Genomic DNA, 22,994 nt, shown 5'->3' on the forward strand with positions numbered 1-22,994 from the left:
AGCAAGCACAGCAAGTACAGCAAGTACAACAAGTACAGCAAGTAAAGCAAGTACAGCAAGCACAGCAAGTACAGCAAGTACAGCAAGCACAGCAAGCACAGCAAGTACAGCAAGTACAGCAAGCACAGCAAGTACAGCAAGCACAGCAAGTACAGCAAGTACTGCAAGTACAGCAGCGCATCAAGCATTTAAGCACCAATAGCAGTGCAGAGCCGCAAGAACAAAAACAGCACAAATTGAATATACATGTAAATGAAGCACAGCGAGCATTTAAGCACCAACAGCAGAGCAGATTCAGAAGGAATTGAAATGACAACTTCATACACAATTTTAAAGTTGTCCCACATGGGACTCGAACCCACGACCAGAATGTTCGGGATTCGAGATGCATGGTTTAGCTGATTGCGCCACTCAGAGGACGTGAATTTCAAAACAGCAGAGGAGAGGGTTCAGTGTGAGAATGAGTTCACAAAAAAGTTACATGACATCTTAACCAGATTAGCATGCTAAGCTAGCTTAATGCTAATTTAGCTTTATGACGTGGTACATCCAATCCTGGCAAAATAGATATCATCGGATTCGACATGATGCAAGGAATCGATAGACACCAATTTTATGATTTTGTGACAAACTGTTCACAAGTTACAGCCTCTGAACCAATGTTGGGTCGACCTTGTTAAATTTGCGACATCATAACTTTTTTTTTCCAGTATAGCAAAAAAATCGGGAACAGTACTTTTGTGCGGCTCGGTCCGAAGATCATTTGAGCAAATTTTGGACAATTTTGGACAAATTTTGAAGGAGGAGTAGCGAAAAAACTGTTTTACATTCGCTTCAATATGGCGGCCAGTCACATTGTTGGAAAATAGCATATGAGATATCGTTGAAATCGGCATAAGCCAAGGAATATATTGACATAAAGAAATCAAATTTCAAGCAATGATAGCAAAAGTTATAAGCGTTTTTAAAAAAAACAATGATATCTCTGGAACACTAGGTGGCGCTGTGATCAAACTTCTCATATACCTTCGGGCTATGCTAATGATGATCCATACCAAATGTGGTGAGGAAATTTCAAATAGTTTAAAAGATATTGCAAATTATGACAAAAATCAAAATGGCGGACACGTGGTACATCCCATCATGGCAAAATCGATATCCACGGATTCGGCATGATGCAAGGAATCCATAGATACCACAATTATGATTTTCTGACAAACTGTTCAAAAGTTATTGGTCAAAATAGCAATTGTTCATATCTCATGACCCATAGGTGGCGCTATTCCCAACTTTGCATTGGAACCTCAACACATGCTTCCGATGAAGTGTACCAATTTTCGTTTTGATTGATCAAACTTTGGCCGAGATACAGCCTCTTAGCCAATTTTGGGTGGACCTTGTTAAGTTTGCGACATTATAACTTTTTTTTTCCAGTATAACAAAAAAATCGGGAACAGTACTTTTATGCGGCTCAGTCTGAAGATCATTTGAGTGCATGTTTGGAGAAAATTGGACAAAATTTGAAGGAGGAGTAGCGAAATAACTGAATACTGTACATTTCAAAATGGCCACTACTGTAATGGGCGGGGTCTTAATGTAAGGTATTGGTTGTGATCAACATGATGAGAGGAATCAGGTGTACCAAGTTTCATGTCTCTAGATCAAAGGGTTCAAAAGTTATAACCATTTCAATGTTACAATTTTGAACTGGTGGTGGCGCTATAGAGTTGGTCCTAGAGGGTCAAAAATTGGTCCAATTACTATTCATTAGCATCACTACAAGTGTGCCAAATTTCATCATTTTCCTATGTACGGTTCATAGGGCTGCCATAGACTTCCATTTGCGGAAGAAGAAGAAGAAGAATAATAATAAGAAAACTAACAGATACAATAGGTGCCTCTGCACCTTCGGTGCTTGGCCCCTAAAAACCAACAGATACAATAGGTGCCTCTGCACCTTCGGTGCTTGGCCCCTAATTAAAGCTGCAAGCAGCCTTACGGGGCCAAGCCTTCAATGGTTCCATGGGTTCAAAAAGTACTTAAAAATACTTTGCTTTCAAAACTTTAAAAGAAACTTTAATAACCAAAGTATTCTTACTCATTAACTTCTTACCTCACAAAAGAAATGAGATCATCCAGCTGCCGAGGTTCAGTAGTAAAAAAGAGAATGAACTCAAAATAAAGACTTTGCATATAAATGAAACACACGTTGTATTTAATAGGAAGAAAGAATAGTACAATGCGTTTCAGGATGATAAAGAAATTGAAATGACACAACTTTATAAAGTTGTAAGACAAAGGACTTGAACCCACAATCTCTGGGTCATATGCCTGTCACTCATTGAGCCCCTGGAAAGTCATGTGTTTCCATAGATGTAGAAGTTCCATAGTTCAAATGAGAATCAACTCAAAATGAAGATTTAGTATTTAAATGGACAGCATGTTACGTTTAATGAGTTTAGTTGATATTATTGTGATTCACTGTTAGGTGGTTGTCCTGCACCTTTAACAAATAAAGTTAGTCCAAGATGCAGTATATAGATCGATAAAATATTATTTTACAACATTAAGATTAACAGGTTCTTGTAAGAATCTTACAATTCTGGACTTTTGGTACTACTAAGAATATTGAACTGCACTAAAGGAGAGAATGTTTTGTTTTTGCATGTGGGTCCTAAAGTCTGGAGCAGGTTTCCTGATAATATTCACTATTCTGTCAAACATTCCTAGTTTAATTGTAGATTAAACACTTCTCTTTAAACAAGAATTCACGCAATGCATTTTATAATCTTGTAATTTTGTTATATTAGATCTAATACATATTTTTATGTTCTATTTTCAGTTTCTAAATTGTCATGGGCATATTAGATATTAGTTCATTAAGTTAATATTCAGAAAAAATACAAGTACTCCACAGCAACTCTAGGGGTCACTGTTTGACAAATGGAAATTTTGCATGGTGTGTCTTTGATGTAATACAACACTATTAACTAAAGCTTAAAACAATTATTGAACCTGGTCTTTAAACTGTAGAAGTTTGTCAGTTTATAAATCCATTAACACCATATACCTAGCCTCCCTTTGTTCTACTAATGGTCACAATTGTGACCTGACGAATAATCAAGTTTTTTGTATGGATTTTGAGATATATTTTTGACGTAATTGTTAAAGATTGTTTAATATCCTTATGTATTCATACATGTTATCTCAGGGAAAAGAAATTGGAATTACATGGGTTAACTGCCATATGCAACTGTAACCTATATTTTTGCTACAAGTACATTACTTTGACAGTCATCTTTGATAATGTCTTGTACAATTAAGTTTTTTTTTTTATGCTGCCTAGAAACAATATTGTGAGAGGTGATAAAAATGTGAATTAAAAATAACGATTATTTTTAGTTTAAATACCATTTAGCACATTGGATAAAGTAAGCAAATTAGAGGGGGCCTTTGAAGTGATTTTAAAGCACCATTGTTGCATATTTAAATCTTTACAGAACAGAATACCAACCGTTTCTTTAGTTATTCACAATGACACTTATGGTTACACTACTTGCTTTTCCCAGTATGGTTTGTGAAACTAAACTTAATGCCTAGTTAAGAATGGCTAGAAGAATGCACGCAACTTTCCAAATGCAAGATAAGCCCATGCAATAAAGGTCACATATTCCAAGAATTGACACACATTTGTTTTAATAAAAAAAAAACACATTAAACAACATTTAACAAAGCTTTGCCATAAAAATGAAATAAAAATCAATCAGTAGCATTTCAGAACATAATGGACAAAATTAACCTAATTTCAATAGAAAACATGACTTAAATCAATATTTGCCATTCATTAAAAAAAAAAAAAAACCAATACCATCATTTCAATATATATACACACACACACACAACCATCTTAGTTGTGCATTTCAATACAAAGTCATTTTTGTATTATTTTTACAGCACTCTTCTTAGTCAAAGGTTTTTTAGCTGGTGTAATAGGAGGCGTTGTTGGCTCAGATGGTCTTTTAACTGGAGACTTGGGTTCTGGAGTGCTTTGTGTCTCTGTGACACAGAGGACAGGGTTGATTTCATCGATATTCACTTCAAATAAATCCTCATCACTGGGATGAGCGGATGAAGCGTTTTCAATATTGGTGACTTCCAAACAGTTATTATATGTTAAAGTCAGTTCATCGGAGGATAGAAAGAGTTCTTCTATATCTTGTGAATCACAAGTTGACAGTTCAAGTTCTGGTGCTATGAATTTTGACAAAGTTGAGTTCGAAACCGTAAGAGAAGTTATTTGACTGTCTTGATTTATCTCAATTATTCCATTGCATTTTGTTATATAGCTTTTTGTGTTCCGTAGAATTTTGCAAGTCGGGCAACGGTGAAATTGCTGTTTGATGTTGAATTGTTCTTGTGATTTGTGGCATTTTGGACATTGTTTTTTAATGTTTATTTGCACCCCTATTGGCTTTTGTTTCACCACTGTATTAGGTAGAGAGGGTTCTTTACTGATTTTAGGGCCTTGACCAGGTGGGAAAACTTGGTCCTGTGCAATAGGTTCCATGGTTGTTTTCAGGGTTGTTGTGAGGCTCTTAAGGCTGTTGTACAGTCTAGTTTTAAGATTGGTAAAGGTGTAGGAGTTACCTAGTTGCAGTTTTGAAACTTGGTTTTCCCAAAGAGTAAGTTGAATTTCTCCAGATGGATCTTGCAAGGAACATTCTTGGATCTCACAGTCTGTACCCCAGGCCTTTACAGTAGTTGCGTTGTTTAGCTTGCATACTGTTGCAGATATTTTAGTGATCTGAAAATTTAAAGAAAATCGTACATGTACAATCAAAAATATACATCAATAAACATGATTACAAGGGAAATGTATACAACTGCTGTTGTGGTCATAAGAAGAGGAAATAGCCAAACTTTTCCACACATTAACCAATTTGAAACGCATTAATCATGTTTGTAAAGCATCTAGCAAAGATAACTGAGAAGCAGAGTAATCTTTGCCTGTGCATCTGAAAAATCTTTCACATTTTAGCATTTTTTTGAACGTCAGGCTACTTTAAAATGTTTTTCTCCCCATAAAAACGATTTTGCACAATCTACAGAGGGCTAATATATGTGATTGTACTACTCTCCAGAGCATTACTACAACAAGTAAACAACCCTGTAGGCTATTTACACAGTGAGAAGGTTGAAAAAAAAACAGCTTACCAATTGTCGTGATCCCAGAGTTTTTGCTTCTTCTACAGTGAGTTTTTCTATCTCTTTTGGTGGTTTGTGGGGAAATGTAGATGTTGCGACTTCCACAGCAGTACTCCGATCACACTGAATGAAATATTCAGAATTATTGAGGCCTAAAGAATGAAAAAAGTGAGAATTGATATGGGCTTGTTTGTACAATGAATTTGAAAGGAATACGATTACTGAAAGTTTATCAGATAGAAAACAGGATTAAATAGCTAGACTACCACTTACTTGGCTTTTTTGTTATGTTTGACAGTTTAACCGCTGTCCGATTTAATGCTAATGTTGTCCAAGTTTGATGTTTTTCGTGCGCAAAGATGACAGCTTGGTGATATTCACTGCGACCTGTTTGCAAAGTTGCATTAAAAAACTTTGAGTTTGTTCTAGACAGTTGCACTCTGGAAACTGCATGAATGTAAACATAAATGCAGTTGTCAGATTCACTGGTCTCTGGTCTATTTAAATATTTGTTCATTTTTGCTGTTGCATGAAAAAAGAGGTTTGCAAGTGGTGTGATTTATAGTAGATTAGGCCTACTAGAACAGAAATTGACAATGCTTGGTATGCAATTAACAAACGATTCAATTAGGGTGATTGCAGGAATTAGTAATACATTCATCAAATTGCTGAGTTAATCATTTTAGAATTGGGAAGCTTGGTTTAGTGGAGGCAAGAAATGGATCTGAAAGTCTGCTGGAAATAATTGAAAGGTAAATTTACTTGTATAATGCCTTTTAGGGATGGAGAAATGAAGCCTCTTGAACTTAATTAAGCTTTACTCTGATTGTTTTGGGAAAATATTCAAAGCATCAGGAGCAGCAATAAACCTGGAGTGCAGCTCTGTGTATAATGATAGTGTATTGTTTGATGTGTAATGATATTTTGTTGCTTATTTGAGAATAAATAATTGTATACATTATGTAAATTCTTTAGGTTAGCTTTTACTAGTCTTTTTGGCAATATACCTCAACTAATTGATGTTGATCCAAATAATGTACTGTTAGAATAGTAACTATTTGTAATTTAACATTCATGTAGTAACTAATTAACTTCTATTTACAATTACAATTTATTTTTTAAAACAATTCTTAATGTTAGATAATACAAAAATGTTCATGTATTTTAATGTGATTTTATGGTTTACTATTATGATAAAATTACTTTTATTTATTGTCCACATGACGAGAAGGAAAAACTGATATTCAAGTCACTAAGTAAGTCTAATGTTTATGGGACTTAAAATAATTAAAAGATATGCATATGTACACATTCAAATGTTTAATGTCAGATCAGTTAATATTGTGGAGTTGGTCAAACCATTTCTTGTATGGAATTGAAAGTATTCTTTACTATATACTTTGCAATAAAATGTTGCCAGTGGTTGATCAATTGAATAGGCATTTGTGTTCTGTTTGAAGCTTTATGTATTTAACTTGAAATGTAAAAAAGGCAGCACAATTTAAAAAAATAGAGGTTTACCTAGACCACCACAAACATCTTATCATACCCTTCTGCTCTCCAGTTCACTACTTTACACACAATGCACAAACACATATATGAAGTTGAGAATTAACACATGGAGGCAAAAAAAAAAAAGAGGATACGACTATACATAGGAAGAAAACAACCAATTTATGTAACTGCTTACAATGCAATTAGAATAGTTGAAAGTCAATGACTGCTCATTTGTTCACAAACCTTTCTGGATATTTAAGACTTCAGGTAAGAATCAACATAGAATGAACAAAAACACATTTCTAATCCCAAAAGAAAGATTACAACAATGCTTATCTGGATAATAAAGGAATTGAAATGACAACTTAACACATTTTTTTTTTAAATTAAAGTTGTCCCACATGGGGCTTGAACCCACTATCTCTGGGTCAGATATCTGTCACTCATCTCATTGCACCACTTGGAAGTTGTGTTTTGGCCAAGATGCAGAAGATCCATAGTTCAAGTGAGAAGCAACTCAAAATGAAGAATTTTTAAATAAATTATCTGTGTGTTCTATTCTACTAGCTCCTTCACCTGGAACAGAAGCAACTTGTCCACCACTTAAAGCCTTATGGTTTAGCCTGATAACTGAAGAGCCACATTAGAAAGAATGGCATCTGGCTAGCATGCTAACCAATTAGTATGCTAAGCTAACTAAGATAAGGCAACAAACACAGGCTAGGTCAACTGCAGAGAGGAAGATCTTTGGTATGGGGGCTACTATCAAAAACCTGTTCATCATTTCTGTGCAGCTCGGTCCAAAGATCATCTGATCACACGTTGGACTACTCACTACAAGTGTTTCATAATCAATTAATTTCATAATACACAATTTTAAAGTTGTCCCACACGGGACTCGAACCCACTATCTATGGGTTAGATGCCTGTCACTCATCTCGTTGAGCCACTTGCCAGACATGCATCTACACAGCTGCCGAAATTCAATATTTTCAAGAGAGAATCAAGTCAAAATTAAGAATTTTGAAGTAAATGGAGAACATTTTGTATTTAAAAAGTTTAGATTAAATCATCCAAAATTGGTCAGATTACTACTCATTACCATCACTACAAGTGTGCCAATTTTCTAACTTGTGGTTCATAGGGCTGCCATTGACTACCCTTCTGGAAGAAGAACAACAATGAATTGGACGTAAAAGCACTGCATGTTGTGTGTGGCAGCTTCAGATGAGATCATTCTTATGCACAATGCCTGGAACAGATGCAACTTCTGCATCTTTTCCTGCCACAGTACCTCATGCGGTCTGGGCACATGTCACACTGAGTGGCGAACCCACGACGCTGAACATCGGGATCCGTGGTGTAACACGTTGAGCTAATCACTCATGCACGTTCACCAGCCTGCTGAGTAGAGGTTTCAGTGTGAGAATGAGTTCACAAAAAGTTCCATGACATGTTAACCAGATAAGCATGCTAAGCTAGCTTAATGCTAATTTAGCTTATAACGTGGTACATCCAATCCTGGCAAAATAGATATCGTCGGATTCGACATGATGCAAGGAATCGATAGACACCAATTTTATGATTTTGTGACAAACTGTTCACAAGTTACAGCCTCTTAGCCAATTTTGGGTTGACCTTGTTAAATTTGTGACATCATAACTTTTTTATTACAGTATAGCAAAAAAATCGGGAACAGTACTTTTATGCGGCTCGGTCCGAAGATCATTTGAGCAAATTTTGGACAATTTTGGACAAATTTTGAAGGAGGAGTAGCGAAAAAACTGTTTTACATTCGCTCCAATATGGCGGCCAGTCACATTGTTGGAAAATGACAAATGAGATATCGTCTAAATCGGCATAAACCAAGGAACATAATGTCATAAAGAACTCAAAATTTGAACAATATTTTCAAATGTTATAAGCGTTTTTTCAAAAAACAATGATATATCTGGAACACTAGGTGGCGCTGTGATCAAACTTCTCATGTCGCTTTAGGACATGGTGTCGGTCATCCCTACCAAATTGTGTGCTGATATGTCAAATAGTTTAAAAGATATTGCAATTTATGACAAAATTCAAAATGGCGGACACGTGGTACATCCCATCATGGCAAAATCGATATCCACGGATTCGGCATGACGCAAGGAATCCATAGATACCACAATTATGAATTTCTGACAAACTGTTCAAAAGTTATTGGCCAAAATAGCAATTTGTCATATCTCATGACCCGTAGGTGGCGCTATTCCCAACTTTGGCATGGGACCTCAGAACATGCTTCCGATGAAGTGTACCAATTTTCGTTTCGATTGATCAAACTTTGGCCGAGATACAGCCTCTTAGCCAATTTTGGGTGGACCTCGTTAAGTTTGCGACATTATAACTTTTTTTTTTCCAGTATAACAAAAAAATCGGGAACAGTACTTTTATGCGGCTCAGTCTGAAGATCATTTGAGTGCATGTTTGGAGAAAATTGGACAAAATTTGAAGGAGGAGTAGCGAAATAACTGAATACTGTACATTTCAAAATGGCCACTACTGTAATGGGCGGGGTCTTAATGTAAGGTATTGGTTGTGATCAGCATGATGAGTGGAATCAGGTGTACTAAGTTTCATGTCTCTAGATCAAAGGGTTCAAAAGTTATAACCATTTCAATGTTGAATTTTTGAACTGGTGGTGGCGCTATAGAGTTGGTCCTAGAGGGTCAAAAATTGGTCCAATTACTATTCATTAGCATCACTACAAGTGTGCCAAATTTCATCATTTTCCTATGTACGGTTCATAGGGCTGCCATAGACTTCCATTTGCGGAAGAAGAAGAAGAATAATAATAATAAATATAGCTGCAAGCAGCAACACGGGGCCAAGCCCTGCAAGGCACCGCAATTAGAACAATTACAGCAAAGTTAAAAGGCTTGGCACCGCAATTAGAACAAGTACAGCAAAGTTGAAAGGCTTGGCACCGCAAGCAGAACAAGTACTGCAAACTGCAAGTACAGCAAACTGCAAGTACAGCAAGCACAGCAAACTGCAAGTACAGCAAACTGCAAGTACAGCAAGCACAGCAAGTACAGCAAGTACTGCAAGTACAGCAGCGCATCAAGCATTTAAGCACCAATAGCAGTGCAGAGCCGCAAGAACAAAAACAGCACAAATTGAATATACATGTAAATGAAGCACAGCGAGCATTTAAGCACCAACAGCAGAGCAGAGCCGGAAGGAATTGAAATGACAACTTTATACAGAATTTTAAAGTCGTCCCACATGGGACTCGAACCCACGACCAGAATGGTTCGGGATTCGAAATGCATGGTTTAGCTGATTGCGCCACTCAGAAGACATGAATTTCAAAACAGCAGAGGAGAGGGTTCAGTGTGAGAATGAGTTCACAAAAAAGTTCCATAAGCATGCTAAGCTAGCTTATTGCTAATTTAGCTTATGACGTGGTCCATCCAATCCTGGCAAAATAGATATCATCGGATTCGACATGATGCAAGGAATCGATAGACACCAATTTTATGATTTTGTGACAAACTGTTCACAAGTTACAGCCTCTTAGCCAATTTTGGGTTGACCTTGTTAAATTTGTGACATCATAACTTTTTTATTACAGTATAGCAAAAAAATCGGGAACAGTACTTTTATGCGGCTCGGTCCGAAGATCATTTGAGCAAATTTTGGACAATTTTGGACAAATTTTGAAGGAGGAGTAGCGAAAAAACTGTTTTACATTCGCTCCAATATGGCGGCCAGTCACATTGTTGGAAAATGACAAATGAGATATCGTCTAAATCGGCATAAACCAAGGAACATAATGTCATAAAGAACTCAAAATTTGAACAATATTTTCAAATGTTATAAGCGTTTTTTCAAAAAACAATGATATATCTGGAACACTAGGTGGCGCTGTGATCAAACTTCTCATGTCGCTTTAGGACATGGTGTCGGTCATCCTTACCAAATTGTGTGCTGATATGTCAAATAGTTTAAAAGATATTGCAATTTATGACAAAATTCAAAATGGCGGACACGTGGTACATCCCATCATGGCAAAATCGATATCCACGGATTCGGCATGACGCAAGGAATCCATAGATACCACAATTATGAATTTCTGACAAACTGTTGAAAAGTTATTGGCCAAAATAGCAATTTGTCATATCTCATGACCCGTAGGTGGCGCTATTCCCAACTTTGGCATGGGACCTCAGAACATGCTTCCGATGAAGTGTACCAATTTTCGTTTTGATTGATCAAACTTTGGCCGAGATACAGCCTCTTAGCCAATTTTGGGTGGACCTTGTTAAGTTTGCGACATTATAACTTTTTTTTTCCAGTATAACAAAAAAATCGGGAACAGTACTTTTATGCGGCTCAGTCTGAAGATCATTTGAGTGCATGTTTGGAGAAAATTGGACAAAATTTGAAGGAGGAGTAGCGAAATAACTGAATACTGTACATTTCAAAATGGCCACTACTGTAATGGGCGGGGTCTTAATGTAAGGTATTGGTTGTGATAAACATGATGAGAGGAATCAGGTGTACCAAGTTTCATGTCTCTAGATCAAAGGGTTCAAAAGTTATAACCATTTCAATGTTACAATTTTGAACTGGTGGTGGCGCTATAGAGTTGGTCCTAGAGGGTCAAAAATTGGTCCAATTACTATTCATTAGCATCACTACAAGTGTGCCAAATTTCATCATTTTCCTATGTACGGTTCATAGGGCTGCCATAGACTTCCATTTGCGGAAGAAGAAGAAGAAGAATAATAATAAGAAAACTAACAGATACAATAGGTGCCTCTGCACCTTCGGTGCTTGGCCCCTAATAAGAAAACCAACAGATACAATAGGTGCCTCTGCACCTTCGGTGCTTGGCCCCTAATTAAAGCTGCAAGCAGCCTTACGGGGCCAAGCCTTCAATGGTTCCATGGGTTCAAAAAGTACTTAAAAATACTTTGCTTTCCAAACTTTAAAAGAAACTTTAATAACCAAAGTATTCTTACTTATTAACTTCTTACCTCACAAAAGAAATGAGATCATCCAGCTGCCGAGGTTCAGTAGTAAAAAAGAGAATGGACTCAAAATAAAGACTTTGCATATAAATGAAACACACGTTGTATTTAATAGGAAGAAAGAATAGTACAATGCTTTTCAGTATGATAAAGAAATTGAAATGACACAACTTTATAAAGTTGTAAGACAAAGGACTTGAACCCACAATCTCTGGGTCATATGCCTGTCACTCATTGAGCCCCTGGGAAGTCATGTGTTTCCATAGATGTAGAAGTTCCATAGTTCAAATGAGAAATAACTCAAAATGAAGATTTAGTATTTAAATGGACAGCATGTTACGTTTAATGAGTTTAGTTGATATTATTGTGATTCACTGTTAGGTGGTTGTCCTGCACCTTTAACAAATAAAGTTAGTCCAAGATGCAGTATATAGATCAATAAAATATTATTTTACAACATTAAGATTAACAGGTTCTTGTAAGAATCTTACAATTCTGGACTTTTGGTACTACTTAGGATATTGAACTGCACTAAAGGAGAGAATGTTTTGTTTTTGCATGTGGGTCCTAAAGTCTGGAGCAGGTTTCCTGATAATATTCACTATTCCGTCAAACATTCCTAGTTTAATTGTAGATTAAACACTTCTCTTTAAACAAGAATTCACGCAATGCATTTTATAATCTTGTAATTTTGTTATATTAGATCTAATACATATATTTTTATGTTCTATTTTCAGTTTCTAAATTGTCATGGGCATATTAGATATTAGGTCATTAAGTTAATATTCAGAAAAAATACAAGTACTCCACAGCGACTCTAGGGGTCACTGTTTGACAAATGGAAATTTTGCATGGTGTGTCTTGATGTAATACAACACTATTAACTAAAGCTTAAAACAATTATTGAACCTGGTCTTTAAACTGTAGAAGTTTGTCAGTTTATAAATCCATTAACACCATATACCTAGCCTCCCTTTGTTCTACTAATGGTCACAATTGTGACCTGACGAATAATCAAGTTTTTTGTATGGATTTTGATATATATTTTTGACGTAATTGTTAAAGATTGTTTAATATCCTTATGTATTCATACATGTTATCTCAGGGAAAAGAAATTGGAATTACATGGGTTAACTGCCATATGCAACTGTAACCTATATTTTTGCTACAAGTACATTACTTTGACAGTCATCTTTGATAATGTCTTGTACAATTAAGTTTTTTTTTTTTATGCTGCCTAGAAACAATATTGTGAGAGGTGATAAAAATGTGAATTAAAAATAACGATTATTTTTAGTTTAAATACCATTTAGCACATTGGATAAAGTAAGCAAATTAGAGGGGGCCTTTGAAGTGATTTTAAAGCACCATTGTTGCATATTTAAATCTTTACAGAACAGAATACCAACCGTTTCTTTAGTTATTCACAATGACACTTATGGTTACACTACTTGCTTTTCCCAGTATGGTTTGTGAAACTAAACTTAGTGCCTAGTTAAGAATGGCTAGAAGAATGCACGCAACTTTCCAAATGTAAGATAAGCCCATGCAATAAAGGTCACATATTCCAAGAATTGACACACATTTGTTTTAATAAAAAAAAAAAATACATTAAACAACATTTAACAAAGCTTTGCCATAAAAATGAAATAAAAATCAATCAGTAGCATTTCAGAACATAATGGACAAAATTAACCTAATTTCAATAGAAAACATGACTTAAATCAATATTTGCCATTCATTAAAAAAAAAAAAAAAAAAAAAACACCAATACCATCATTTCAATATATATACACACACACACAACCATCTTAGTTGTGCATTTCAATACAAAGTCATTTTTGTATTATTTTTACAGCACTCTTCTTAGTCAAAGGTTTTTTAGCTGGTGTAATAGGAGGCGTTGTTGGCTCAGATGGTCTTTTAACTGGAGACTTGGGTTCTGGAGTGCTTTGTGTCTCTGTGACACAGAGGACAGGGTTGATTTCATCGATATTAACTTCAAATAAATCCTCATCACTGGGATGAGCGGATGAAGCGTTTTCAATATTGGTGACTTCCAAACAGTTATTATATGTTAAAGTCAGTTCATCGGAGGATAGAAAGAGTTCTTCTATATCTTGTGAATCACAAGTTGACAGTTCAAGTTCTGGTGCTATGAATTTTGACAAAGTTGAGTTCGAAACCGTAAGAGAAGTTATTTGACTGTCTTGATTTATCTCAATTATTCCATTGCATTTTGTTATATAGCTTTTTGTGTTCCGTAGAATTTTGCAAGTCGGGCAACGGTGAAATTGCTGTTTGATGTTGAATTGTTCTTGTGATTTGTGGCATTTTGGACATTGTTTTTTAATGTTTATTTGCACCCCTATTGGCTTTTGTTTCACCACTGTATTAGGTAGAGAGGGTTCTTTACTGATTTTAGGGCCTTGACCAGGTGGGAAAACTTGGTCCTGTGCAATAGGTTCCATGGTTGTTTTCAGGGTTGTTGTGAGGCTCTTAAGGCTGTTGTACAGTCTAGTTTTAAGATTGGTAAAGGTGTAGGAGTTACCTAGTTGCAGTTTTGAAACTTGGTTTTCCCAAAGAGTAAGTTGAATTTCTCCAGATGGATCTTGCAAGGAACATTCTTGGATCTCACAGTCTGTACCCCAGGCCTTTACAGTAGTTGCGTTGTTTAGCTTGCATACTGTTGCAGATATTTTAGTGATCTGAAAATTTAAAGAAAATCGTACATGTACAATCAAAAATATACATCAATAAACATGATTACAAGGGAAATGTATACAACTGCTGTTGTGGTCATAAGAAGAGGAAATAGCCAAACTTTTCCACACATTAACCAATTTGAAACGCATTAATCATGTTTGTAAAGCATCTAGCAAAGATAACTGAGAAGCAGAGTAATCTTTGCCTGTGCATCTGAAAAATCTTTCACATTTTAGCATTTTTTTGAACGTCAGGCTACTTTAAAATGTTTTTCTCCCCATAAAAACGATTTTGCACAATCTACAGAGGGCTAATATATGTGATTGTACTACTCTCCAGAGCATTACTACAACAAGTAAACAACCCTGTAGGCTATTTACACAGTGAGAAGGTTGAAAAAAAAACAGCTTACCAATTGTCGTGATCCCAGAGTTTTTGCTTCTTCTACAGTGAGTTTTTCTATCTCTTTTGGTGGTTTGTGGGGAAATGTAGATGTTGCGACTTCCACAGCAGTACTCCGATCACACTGAATGAAATATTCAGAATTATTGAGGCCTAAAGAATGAAAAAAGTGAGAATTGATATGGGCTTGTTTGTACAATGAATTTGAAAGGAATACGATTACTGAAAGTTTATCAGATAGAAAACAGGATTAAATAGCTAGACTACCACTTACTTGGCTTTTTTGTTATGTTTGACAGTTTAACCGCTGTCCGATTTAATGCTAATGTTGTCCAAGTTTGATGTTTTTCGTGCGCAAAGATGACAGCTTGGTGATATTCACTGCGACCTGTTTGCAAAGTTGCATTAAAAAACTTTGAGTTTGTTCTAGACAGTTGCACTCTGGAAACTGCATGAATGTAAACATAAATGCAGTTGTCAGATTCACTGGTCTCTGGTCTATTTAAATATTTGTTCATTTTTGCTGTTGCATGAAAAAAGAGGTTTGCAAGTGGTGTGATTTATAGTAGATTAGGCCTACTAGAACAGAAATTGACAATGCTTGGTATGCAATTAACAAACGATTCAATTAGGGTGATTGCAGGAATTAGTAATACATTCATCAAATTGCTGAGTTAATCATTTTAGAATTGGGAAGCTTGGTTTAGTGGAGGCAAGAAATGGATCTGAAAGTCTGCTGGAAATAATTGAAAGGTAAATTTACTTGTATAATGCCTTTTAGGGATGGAGAAATGAAGCCTCTTGAACTTAATTAAGCTTTACTCTGATTGTTTTGGGAAAATATTCAAAGCATCAGGAGCAGCAATAAACCTGGAGTGCAGCTCTGTGTATAATGATAGTGTATTGTTTGATGTGTAATGATATTTTGTTGCTTATTTGAGAATAAATAATTGTATACATTATGTAAATTCTTTAGGTTAGCTTTTACTAGTCTTTTTGGCAATATACCTCAACTAATTGATGTTGATCCAAATAATGTACTGTTAGAATAGTAACTATTTGTAATTTAACATTCATGTAGTAACTAATTAACTTCTATTTACAATTACAATTTATTTTTTAAAACAATTCTTAATGTTAGATAATACAAAAATGTTCATGTATTTTAATGTGATTTTATGGTTTACTATTATGATAAAATTACTTTTATTTATTGTCCACATGACGAGAAGGAAAAACTGATATTCAAGTCACTAAGTAAGTCTAATGTTTATGGGACTTAAAATAATTAAAAGATATGCATATGTACACATTCAAATGTTTAATGTCAGATCAGTTAATATTGTGGAGTTGGTCAAACCATTTCTTGTATGGAATTGAAAGTATTCTTTACTATATACTTTGCAATAAAATGTTGCCAGTGGTTGATCAATTGAATAGGCATTTGTGTTCTGTTTGAAGCTTTATGTATTTAACTTGAAATGTAAAAAAGGCAGCACAATTTAAAAAAATAGAGGTTTACCTAGACCACCACAAACATCTTATCATACCCTTCTGCTCTCCAGTTCACTACTTTACACACAATGCACAAACACATATATGAAGTTGAGAATTAACACATGGAGGCAAAAAAAAAAAGAGGATACGACTATACATAGGAAGAAAACAACCAATTTATGTAACTGCTTACAATGCAATTAGAATAGTTGAAAGTCAATGACTGCTCATTTGTTCACAAACCTTTCTGGATATTTAAGACTTCAGGTAAGAATCAACATAGAATGAACAAAAACACATTTCTAATCCCAAAAGAAAGATTACAACAATGCTTATCTGGATAATAAAGGAATTGAAATGACAACTTAACACATTTTTTTTTTAAATTAAAGTTGTCCCACATGGGGCTTGAACCCACTATCTCTGGGTCAGATATCTGTCACTCATCTCATTGCACCACTTGGAAGTTGTGTTTTGGCCAAGATGCAGAAGATCCATAGTTCAAGTGAGAAGCAACTCAAAATGAAGAATTTTTAAATAAATTATCTGTGTGTTCTATTCTACTAGCTCCTTCACCTGGAACAGAAGCAACTTGTCCACCACTTAAAGCCTTATGGTTTAGCCTGATAACTGAAGAGCCACATTAGAAAGAATGGCATCTGGCTAGCATGCTAACCAATTAGTATGCTAAGCTAACTAAGATAAGGCAACAAACACAGGCTAGGTCAACTGCAGAGAGGAAGATCTTTGGTATGGGGGCTACTATCAAAAACCTGTTCATCATTTCTGTGCAGCTCGGTCCAAAGATCATCTGATCACACGTTGGACTACTCACTACAAGTGTTTCATAATCAATTAATTTCATAATACACAATTTTAAAGTTGTCCCACACGGGACTCGAACCCACTATCTATGGGTTAGATGCCTGTCACTCATCTCGTTGAGCCACTTGCCAGACATGCATCTACACAGCTGCCGAAATTCAATATTTTCAAGAGAGAATCAAGTCAAAATTAAGAATTTTGAAGTAAATGGAGAACATTTTGTATTTAAAAAGTTTAGATTAAATCATCCAAAATTGGTCAGATTACTACTCATTACCATCACTACAAGTGTGCCAATTTTCTAACTTGTGGTTCATAGGGCTGCCATTGACTACCCTTCTGGAAGAAGAACAACAATGAATTGGACGTAAAAGCACTGCATGTTGTGTGTGGCAGCTTCAGATGAGATCATTCTTATGCACAATGCCTGGAACAGATGCAACTTCTGCATCTTTTCCTGCCACAGTACCTCATGCGGTCTGGGCACATGTCACACTGAGTGGCGAACCCACGACGCTGAACATCGGGATCCGTGGTGTAACACGTTGAGCTAATCACTCATGCACGTTCACCAGCCTGCTGAGTAGAGGTTTCAGTGTGAGAATGAGTTCACAAAAAGTTCCATGACATGTTAACCAGATAAGCATGCTAAGCTAGCTTAATGCTAATTTAGCTTATAACGTGGTACATCCAATCCTGGCAAAATAGATATCGTCGGATTTGACATGATGCAAGGAATCGATAGACACCAATTTTATGATTTTTTGACAAACTGTTCACAAGTTACAGCCTCTGAACCAATGTTGGGTCGACCTTGTTAAATTTGCGACATCATAACTTTTTTTATTACAGTATAGCAAAAAAATCGGGAACAGTACTTCTGTGCGGCTCGGTCCGAAGATCATTTGAGCAAATTTTGGACAATTTTGGACAAATTTTGAAGGAGGAGTAGCGAAAAAACTGTTTTACATTCGCTCCAATATGGCGGCCAGTCACATTGTTGGAAAATAGCATATGAGATATCGTTGAAATCGGCATAAGCCAAGGAATATATTGACATAAATAAATCAAATTTCAAGCAATGATAGCAAAAGTTATAAGCGTTTTTTCAAAAAACAATGATATCTCTGGAACACTAGGTGGCGCTGTAATCAAACTTCTCATGTACCTTCGGGCCATGCTAATGATGATCCATACCAAATGTGGTGAGGAAATTTCAAATAGTTTAAAAGATATTGCAAATTATGACAAAATTCAAAATGGCGGACACGGGGTACATCCCATCATGGCAAAATTGATATCCACGGATTCAGCATGATGCAAGGAATCCATAGATACCACAATTATGAATTTCTGACAAACTGTTCAAAAGTAATTGGCCAAAATAGCAATTTGTCATATCTCATGACCCGTAGGTGGCGCTATTCCCAACTTTGGCATGGGACCTCAGAACATGCTTCCGATGAAGTGTACCAATTTTTGTTTCGATTGATCAAACTTTGGCCGAGATACAGCCTCTTAGCCAATTTTGGGTGGACCTTGTTAAGTTTGCGACATTATAACTTTTTTTTTCCAGTATAACAAAAAAATCGGGAACAGTACTTTTATGCGGCTCAGTCTGAAAATCATTTGAGTGCATGTTTGGAGAAAATTGGACAAAATTTGAAGGAGGAGTAGCGAAATAACTGAATACTGTACATTTCAAAATGGCCACTACTGTAATGGGCGGGGTCTTAATGTAAGGTATTGGTTGTGATCAGCATGATGAGTGGAATCAGGTGTACTAAGTTTCATGTCTCTAGATCAAAGGGTTCAAAAGTTATAACCATTTCAATGTTGAATTTTTGAACTGGTGGTGGCGCTATAGAGTTGGTCCTAGAGGGTCAAAAATTGGTCCAATTACTATTCATTAGCATCACTACAAGTGTGCCAAATTTCATCATTTTCCTATGTACGGTTCATAGGGCTGCCATAGACTTCCATTTGCGGAAGAAGAAGAAGAATAATAATAAATATAGCTGCAAGCAGCAACACGGGGCCAAGCCCTGCAAGGCACCGCAATTAGAACAAGTACAGCAAAGTTCAAAGGCTTAGCAGAACAAGTACTGCAAACTGCAAGTACAGCAAGCTGCAAGTACAGCAAGTACTGCAAGTACAGCAAACACAGCAAGTACAGCAAGTACTGCAAACACAGCAAGTACAGCAAGTACTGCAAGCACAGCAAGCACAGCAAGTACTGCAAGTACAGCAGCGCATCAAGCATTTAAGCACCAATAGCAGTGCAGAGCCGCAAGAACAAAAAGAGAACAAATTGAATATACATGTAAATGAAGCACAGCGAGCATTTAAGCACCAACAGCAGAGCAGAGCCGGAAGGAATTGAAATGACAACTTTATACACAATTTTAAAGTCGTCTCACATGGGACTCGAACCCACAACCACAATGGTTTGGGATTCGAGAAGCATGGTTTAGCCGATTGCGCCACTCAGAGGACGTGAATTTCAAACCAGCAGAGGAGAGGGTTCAGTGTGAGAATGAGTTCACAAAAAAGTTCCATGACATGTTAACCAGATTAGCATGCTAAGCTAGCTTATTGCTAATTTAGCTTATGACGTGGTACATCCAATCCTGGCAAAATAGATATCATCGGATTCGACATGATGCAAGGAATCGATAGACACCAATTTTATGATTTTGTGATAAACTGTTCACAAGTTACAGCCTCTTAGCCAATTTTGGGTTGACCTTGTTAAATTTGTGACATCATAACTTTTTTATTACAGTATAGCAAAAAAATCGGGAACAGTACTTTTATGCGGCTCGGTCCGAAGATCATTTGAGCAAATTTTGGACAATTTTGGACAAATTTTGAAGGAGGAGTAGCGAAAAAACTGTTTTACATTCGCTCCAATATGGCGGCCAGTCACATTGTTGGAAAATGACAAATGAGATATCGTCTAAATCGGCATAAACCAAGGAACATACTGTCATAAAGAACTCAAAATTTGAACAATATTTTCAAATGTTATAAGCGTTTTTTCAAAAAACAATGATATATCTGGAACACTAGGTGGCGCTGTGATCAAACTTCTCATGTCGCTTTAGGACATGGTGTCGGTCATCCCTACCAAATTGTGTGCTGATATGTCAAATAGTTTAAAAGATATTGCAATTTATGACAAAATTCAAAATGGCGGACACGTGGTACATCCCATCATGGCAAAATCGATATCCACGGATTCGGCATGATGCAAGGAATCCATAGATACCACAATTATGATTTTCTGACAAACTGTTCAAAAGTTATTGGTCAAAATAGCAATTGTTCATATCTCATGACCCATAGGTGGCGCTATTCCCAACTTTGCATTGGAACCTCAACACATGCTTCTGATGAAGTGTACCAATTTTCGTTTTGATTGATCAAACTTTGGCCGAGATACAGCCTCTTAGCCTATTTTGGGTGGACCTCGTTAAGTTTGCGACATTATAACTTTTTTTTTCCAGTATAACAAAAAAATCGGGAACAGTACTTTTATGCGGCTCAGTCTGAAGATCATTTGAGTGCATGTTTGGAGAAAATTGGACAAAATTTGAAGGAGGAGTAGCGAAAAAACTGAATACTGTACATTTCAAAATGGCCACTACTGTAATGGGCGGGGTCTTAATGTAAGGTATTGGTTGTGATCAGCATGATGAGTGGAATCAGGTGTACTAAGTTTCATGTCTCTAGATCAAAGGGTTCAAAAGTTATAACCATTTCAATGTTGAATTTTTGAACTGGTGGTGGCGCTATAGAGTTGGTCCTAGAGGGTCAAAAATTGGTCCAATTACTATTCACTAGCATCACTACAAGTGTGCCAAATTTCATCATTTTCCTATGTACGGTTCATAGGGCTGCCATAGACTTCCATTTGCGGAAGAAGAAGAAGAAGAATAATAATAAGAAAACCAACAGATACAATAGGTGCCTCTGCACCTTCGGTGCTTGGCCCCTAATTAAAGCTGCAAGCAGCCTTACGGGGCCAAGCCTTCAATGGTTCCATGGGTTCAAAAAGTACTTAAAAATACTTTGCTTTCAAAACTTTAAAAGAAACTTTAATAACCAAAGTATTCTTACTCATTAACTTCTTACCTCACAAAAGAAATGAGATCATCCAGCTGCCGAGGTTCAGTAGTAAAAAAGAGAATGAACTCAAAATAAAGACTTTGCATATAAATAAAACACACGTTGTATTTAATAGGAAGAAAGAATAGTACAACGCGTTTCAGTATGATAAAGAAATTGAAATGACACAACTTTATAAAGTTGTAAGACAAAGGACTTGAACCCACAATCTCTGGGTCATATGCCTGTCACTCATTGAGCCCCTGGGAAGTCATGTGTTTCCATAGATGTAGAAGTTCCATAGTTCAAATGAGAATCAACTCAAAATGAAGATTTAGTATTTAAATGGACAGCATGTTACGTTTAATGAGTTTAGTTGATATTATTGTGATTCACTGTTAGGTGGTTGTCCTGCACCTTTAACAAATAAAGTTAGTCCAAGATGCAGTATATAGATCAATAAAATATTATTTTACAACATTAAGATTAACAGGTTCTTGTAAGAATCTTACAATTCTGGACTTTTGGTACTACTAAGAATATTGAACTGCAATGAAGCAATTTTGGGTTGACCTTGTTAAAGTTGTGACATCATAATTATTGAATGAAGATAAACATAAATATACGTTTCTGTGTTGCTCAGATGGAAGATCATCTGCTCTATTTTTTGTAGGAATTTATCTAACGTTGAATGAGAAGTAGCAAAGAACTGAAAACTGTACTTTTTCTAAATGTGCAGTAATGTAAAGGGTTAAGTCTTAATGCTTTTTATTGTTTGCAATCACCTTAATGAGAGGAATATTTTTTGTAGTGTGGTCATGTGTCACACGGGATTTGAACCCATGATCAAGAAGGGCTCAGGGTTTGTAGCATGTGGGTCAACAGCTCACACCACTCAGAGGATGCTGAAATGGAACGCTGCAGAGGAGAGGCTTCAGTGTAAAAATAATAATTATTAATGATTGGTTAAGTGGTGTAATTAGTGTAATGCAATTAGTGTAATTAAGTGGAGTAATTAGTGAGGTTTATAAGGCTGGCAAACAAGGAGACTTGTTTCTGTGTTTCTTGACAAGGTGAGTTTAAGCAGGTCATAGATTAAGCAATCTCATTTGAAATTATATCAGTGTGCTGTTCCAATTCTTCTGTATGAAACTAAGAGTTAGGTTGTTGAAAGTATTTTAGACATCTTAATTATGTGTGTTTTGAATGAATGTTGACAAAATGGCTGCTCTCATGAAGGGCTGCCACATGCTTTCTACAAACATTTAATATTAATAGCCCTGTTCATGCTAAAAAGTATGCAATGGTGATAGTGCTTTAAATAAGTTTGGTTAAAAAGTTTAGCACAATTTTAATGTAAATTTTTTACATTACTTTGTTAAAGTATGTTGAATTTTGAAATTGAATAGGCACGTGATGTTGATTTTGGACAAACTATTTATTTAATGTTTGTGCAGGTGCACTGCACATGTCTGCTACAATTAATACTTGGTTAATAAGACAATCTGAATGTTTGTTTAATAATATAACTTAATGTCTGTTTTATAATAATGATAATAATAAACTAGACAAAGTTCGTCGAGACAAATTTTAAGTTGGCTTGTGAAAGTTTGGAACAGAAAGTTTTAAGTTAAAGTTAGTTTATAGTTTAAATTAGTTTAAAGTTTAAAGTAGTTTATAGTGTAAATTAGTTTATAGTTTAAAATAGTCTAAATTTTAAATTAGTTTGAATTT

General features: G+C 35.8%; 1 protein-coding gene across 1 annotated transcript in view; it reads left to right on the forward strand.

Annotated features, from left to right (window-relative positions):
- LOC130077158 (uncharacterized) overlaps positions 1–22,994 on the forward strand; it is a 50,879-nt gene that overhangs the window by 12,390 nt on the left and 15,495 nt on the right. The gene's annotated exons all lie outside the window — the stretch shown is intronic.

Source organism: Rhinichthys klamathensis, unplaced genomic scaffold (genome assembly GCF_029890125.1).
Source record: "Rhinichthys klamathensis goyatoka isolate OS25496 unplaced genomic scaffold, OSU_Roscu_1.1 h1tg000721l_1, whole genome shotgun sequence".
Taxonomy (NCBI): Eukaryota; Metazoa; Chordata; class Actinopteri; order Cypriniformes; family Leuciscidae; genus Rhinichthys; species Rhinichthys klamathensis.